The 6,000-nt window shown below is 42.4% G+C and overlaps 1 protein-coding gene across 3 annotated transcripts in view; it reads left to right on the top strand.

Moving 5' to 3' along the window:
• Window positions 1-1,095: 1,095 nt before the first annotated feature.
• Ccny (cyclin Y) overlaps window positions 1,096-6,000 on the top strand; it is a 217,735-nt gene continuing 212,830 nt past the window's right edge. For all 3 annotated transcript variants that reach the window (XM_069990625.1, XM_069990626.1, XM_069990627.1), the window contains exons 1-2: window positions 1,096-1,214; window positions 2,366-2,433. The gene's annotated coding sequence lies outside the window, so the exon portion shown is untranslated. The remainder of the gene's footprint in view (window positions 1,215-2,365; window positions 2,434-6,000) is intronic.

The raw sequence follows: 6,000 nt of genomic DNA, 5'->3' as shown, positions 1-6,000 counted from the left end.
TTTAAATATCTTAATCCGTGTGTGTGTGTGTGTGTGTGTGTGTGTGTGTGTGTGTGTGTGTGTGTGTGTGTGTGTGTGTGTGTACCAGTCCTGGGGCTTGAGCTCTGTATCAGGATGCTATCCCAAAGTGTTCAAGGCTGGTGCTCTACCACACTGAGCCACAGTTCCACTTCTAGCTTTTTGCTGGCTAATTGGAGATAAGTAAATGTCTCATGGACTTTCTTTTGCCTGGGCTGGCTTTGAATGCTATGCTAAAATCTCAGCATCTTGAGTAGCTAGGATTATAGATATGAATCACAGGTAACTGGCATATTTGATTTTTTTATTGTCCAAAAGGTAGTTATTTATCTATCATCTGTATTTCAGAAATACATCTCTAGACTTTCAATTACATAAGTATGGCTTTATTATTTCAGAACATAAGACCTCCATCACAAAAGGTAAAAGCTAATTAAATGGACCATTTCGTGATTTAAAAGATTGTTTTCATTTATCTAGAAAACTTATTTATATAGGATGAGCCATTTCCTCTAATGTCACATTAGTGCAATTTTACTGCTTCCATATATAAGAGAACATCATGCAAATGCTCCTTAATCTAACTTGTGATGTTATAGTGTTAACCTACAACAATATTTTGGTTAATGGTATGTGTATTTGTGAAATGCTTGTTGATTTCTAAAATAATGTAGCTAGCTGGGGGAAAGCTCATGGGGAGAATTAATATTTAGATATCTGTGGAGCAAGATACGTAAAGGAGAAGATTAAAAATGAAAATCTGAGGTGCAATAGAAACTGCATTCTTTCTCCTCTCAACTTATCTTTCCTCAGCACATATTTAAAGACCAAACCATGGAGGAAAGAGGACTCCCACCACCAATTCTTTCCCATGGGTGTGTGTGTGTGTGTGTGTGTGTGTGTGTGTGTGTGTGTGTGTGTGTGTGTGTGTGTGTGTGTGTGTGTATTGAATTGCACTAGGAATAGAGCTTTAGGCTTATGAAAGGAGGTAAGGGTGCCCCAGGAGGGTGTGGCTCAGCTATGACTCACAAGGGGCATTGTTACAGGTGTGCAGGACTGTGCATGAGCGGTTTGGGGGAATTAGGAAGAGATGTACAGTCCTTTGGGGCCGGTGCCACCGTGGCCACCCTGCTGAAATCCAGCTGGCAGGTGGGCTCGTCCCTCGCTCCTGGATAGCTGCGGGCCAAGGCATGGCGGTGAGCACTGGGTGTGGGAAGCAGAACTTCACAGGCAGAGGCAGAGGCCACTGAGGGACTGGGTAGGGGCATCTCAGGAGGGATGCTTGCCACAAAGCTTAGGCAAGAAGCTAGATATCAATGGCTCAGGCCTATATTCTTAGCTACTCAGGAAGTTGAGAGCTGAGGATCATAGTTCAAAGCCAGCCCATGCAGGAAAGTCCATGAAACCCTGGTCTCCAATGAACCAGAAAAAAACTGTAAGTGGAACTGTGGCTCAAGTGGTCCCAGGCTTGAGTGAAGAAGCCAAGCAAGAGTGTGAGGTCCTGAGTTCAAGCCCCAGTACTGGCACAAAAATGGCAGTTGTGGGGTGTGGGTGGGTCACAGAGCAGGGCACTGGTAGCTTGCACCTATAATCCTAGCAACTCAGGAAGCTAAGATCTGAGGATCACAGTTCACAGCCAGCCTGGGCAGAAAAGTCCATGAGACTCTTATCTCCAATTAACTACCAGAAAACTCAAAGTGGTACAGTGCTAGTCTTGAGTGCAAAGAGCTCAGGGATAGCACCTAGGCCCTGACTTTAAGCCCCAGAACTGACCAAAAATAAAAATAAAAACAGGGGCTGGGAAGGTGGCTCAGTGGTAGAGCATTTGCCTTGCATGCTCAAGGCCCTGGGTTCGATTCCTCAGCACCACATAAGCAAAAATAAAAACAAACAAAACAATCAAAGAGTAATTCTACAGCTCTCCAGCAGGGTTGATTCAGGAAGTGAAGTGGCCTGGACTGCAGTGTATGTAGAAACTCTAGGCTTTGGGTGTTTGGCATGGAAACTTCTGTTTAGGAGTAGAGATTGCATGTTAATGGTTCGATACGTACCAGACTAATGAGTTTTATTAAGTGAAGGTGTTCAGCTGGACACCAGTGGCTTATGCCTGTAATCTTAGCTGCTAAGGAGGCTGAAATGTGAGGAAAGCCTATGAGACTCTTACCTCCAAATAACTACCAAAAAGCCGGAAATGGAGCTGTGACTCTACTGGTAGCCCTAGCCTTAAGCATAAAACTCAGGGAAGCACCCAGGCCTTGAGTTCAAGCCCCACGACCAGCCAAAGAAACTGTAAAACAAAACAAAAAAAACCACAGACAAAAAAATGAAGGTGTTTATTTGTTTTCAGGCGATGAAGCAAGGACCTCCACCTATGTGTTTGAACCTTCAGTGCAAATTTCAGAAAATCACTAAAATGTAAGTGTGTGTAGCTTACATTCAGACTAAAAAAATTGTAATAGCACCTTGGTCACATTTTATTTTTCAACTGAAAATTAATCTTATTTGGTATTTGAACCTTTCTTTTTTCCTACATTATGTCATGCTTGATACAAATCAAATAAGTTTTCATTAGCAGACATTTTGTACAAGGTGGTTTCATGGCGACCTTTCTGCACATATACACAATGTATCCTGATCAGCCTCTGCCTATATCATTCTCCTCTCTTAACTATTTCAACGGGTCTCACTGTTCTATTTTCATACATGCAAAATAAACCATTTCCACTGTGTGTGTGTGTGTGTGTGTGTGTGTGTGTGTGTGTGTGTGTGTGTGTACATGCACACACGCACACACACATTTGGGCCTTGATTGCTAGCTTGGCTTTTTTGCTCAAGACTAGTGCTTTACCACTTGATCTACATGTACCCCTACTTCTAGCTTTCTTCTGGTTAAGAGTCTCACAGACTTTCCTGCCCAGGCTGGCTTCACACCATACCTCATCCTCATATCTCAGCCTCCTAAGTAGCTAGGATTACAGGCGTGAGCCCTCAGCGCTTGGCTGCCTCCACTTCCTCATTTGCTCTCTTCATTAGCCCTCCCCACTCCTCTCTTCCTCACATACATGCCCATTTTACTACTTTCTTGGAAGTTTTTGTGAATGTTAATTAAACGAATGGGGTATACTTTAGCCTTTCAGACAAATATTGACTTTTCTCAGAATAACCTCCTCTCTTTTGCTTTTTCTTCCCTCATTCTCTCTGAATCCTGTTCAACAGCTCTCATTGAGATTCCCTATGCTGGCTTCACACATAATTGCACTGACTATTGTGAAACTTTTTCACCCTGTCCTTGAACTTTTAAATCTGAAACTTGTTGAGGGCTGATGCCACCAGTAGAAAATTCTACAGCATGAAAAAAATTTTTGTGCACAAAATTAGTGTATAAAATAATCTTCAGGGAAGTGAAGCTGTGGCTCAAAGTGGTAGAGCACTAGACTTGAGCAAAAGAACTCAGGGACAGAGCCCAGGTCCTGAGTTTAAGCCCCACAACCACCAAATCAAAAACAAACAAACAAAACTATATTGATACTTCTGTGCTGAGCAGGTGGCTTAGTGGTAGAGTTTTTGTCTAGCATGCAAGCAGCCCTGGGTTCGATTCCTCAGTATCATATAAACAGAAAAACCCAGAAGTGGCCCTTTGACTCAAGTGGTAGAGTGCTAGTCTTGAGCAAAAGAAGTTTAGGGAGTGCCTAGGCCCTGAGTTCAAGCCCCAGGACTGGCAATAATAATAATAATAATAATAATAATAATAATAATAATAATAATTTTTGACTAGGTATATAAAGTGTATATGAAGCATAATGAATTTTGTGTTTGGAGTAGGGTCCTATCCCCAAGGTATCTTATACATACATATATTCCAGCCTCCAAAAATGTCCAAAATATGAAACACTTCTAGCTCCAAACATTTTTTGGGGAGGGGGTTGGTCTGGACACTCTCCCTGAGCTCTTCAGCTCAAGGCTAGTCCTCTACCACTGGAGCCACAACGTGACTCCAGTTTTCTGGGGTTAATTGGAGATGAGAGTCACACAGACTTTCTTACCCTGGCTGGCTTTGAACTGGGATCATCAGATCTCAGCCTCCTGAGTAGCTAGGATTACAGGTGTGAGCCACTGGCACCCAGCTTGGCTCCAAACATTTTGAATAAAGGGTATACAACCTGTAGTCTTAATTTAAAGTTGTACATATTTATGGGCCACACTGGTTATTCAAAACATGTTTATAGTGTGCATTACTCAAATCAGGTAGTAAGAATTTTCAGGTCTTCAACCATTAATCATACTTATGTGTTGGGGCTGTAATTTTCTAGTTGATCTGAAACAGATCATAGATTGGTTTGCCCAATATTTACCCTACTGTGCCAAAGAAGAACCAGAAGGTTTTTCACTCCGTGTTTTTAGCTACCCTCACTGATTTTTCTTTTCTGTCCTCACAACCCCTTGCCCTTACCTATCTCTAGTGACTATTGTTCATCTGTCGTACATAACTGACTTACTAGTTTCTAAAAATGAGTGAGCACATGAAGTATTTGTCTTCCTGTGTCTGGCCTACTCCACTCAATACAATGCTTTCCTGTTCAAGCCCTGTTGCTACAAATGACAGAATTTTGGTGGTTGTAGTTTCATTTTCGTGTGGATACTGGGGCTTGACCTCAGGGCTTGAACTCACTTGGCTTTTTCACTCAAGGCTGGCCTTCTCTCACATGAGCCCCAACTGCATTTCTGGCTTATTGTTAGCTGGAAATAAGAGTCTCATGGACTTTTCTGTCCAAGCTGACTTTTAACCTCAATCCTCAATTCTTAGCTTTCTGAGTAGGAATAGGATTACAGGTCTGAGCCACCATACCCAGCAAATGGCAAGATCTTATTTTTTTCCCCTTATGGCAGAATAATATTCCGTTGTGTAAACACACCATATTTCCTTTAGGCACTCACTGAAGGAGTTCTGTCAGTCTTAAACCAGTTTATTTTCTCTGGGCACAGTTGGTTTTTGTAAGCAAATGTTGTTTTTGCTTGCCTAATAAATGAACTATGTAAAATTACTTTTATGCAACATCATCGTCATTATTATTATTATTATTATTATTATTATTATTATTATTATTATTTTGGTTCTGGGACTTGATGTCAGGGCCTGGATGTTGTCCTTGATCTTTTTTTGCTCGTCTAATGCTCTACCAGTTGAGCTTCAGCTCCATGAAAGGCTTTTTTCTTCCCTTGATAGTTTATTAGCGATAAGAGTCTCACAGATTTTCCTGCAAGCTCAGATCTCAGCCTCCTGACTTGCTAAGATTACAGGTGTGAGCCACTATCGCTCACTACTCCTGGATTTTCCCCCTGGTCCTGGGGCTTGAACTCAGGGCCTGGGGACAGGGGCTTGAACTCAGGGCCTGGGCACTGTTCCTGAGCCTCCTTGTGCTCAAGACTACTACTTGAGCCACAATGCCACTTCCAGTCTTCTGGTGGTTAATTGAATATAAGTTTTTCACAGACTTTCCTGCCTGGGCTGGTTTCGAAGGACCATCCTCAGATCTCAGCCTCCTGATTAGCTAGAATTGCAGGTGGGAGACACCAGCACCCAGCTATAACTGCAATATTTAAAGTCCACTTTTCTGTTTATTTTTTTCACATGGTGAATATAAAGAATTATAAAAGGTTGTGGTTTGGGATCTTGCTGACACTCAAATTAAAACAAGGGCATTACCATCTGTAATATATAAGAAGGATGTAGCTGGGCGCTGGTGGCTCACACCTGTAATCCTAGCTACTCAGGAAGCTGAGATCTGATGATCCCGGTTCAAAGCCAGCCCGGGCAGGAAAGTCCATGAGACTCTGTTCTCCATTTAACCACCAGAAAACTGGAAGTGGCGCTGTGGCTTAAGTGGTAGAGTGCTGAATCGCTCAAGGACAGCACCCAGGCCCAGAGTTCAAGCCCCACAGCCAACAACAACAACAACAAAAAGAAGGATGTATACCATAGAG

The sequence above is a fragment of the Dipodomys merriami genome, unplaced genomic scaffold (genome assembly GCF_024711535.1).
Source record: "Dipodomys merriami isolate MVZ:Mamm:240054 unplaced genomic scaffold, mDipMer1.0.p SCAF_4, whole genome shotgun sequence".
Lineage (NCBI taxonomy): Eukaryota > Metazoa > Chordata > Mammalia > Rodentia > Heteromyidae > Dipodomys > Dipodomys merriami.
The sequence above is the reverse complement of the archived record's forward strand: the minus strand, read 5'-3'. Positions and strand labels throughout refer to the sequence as shown.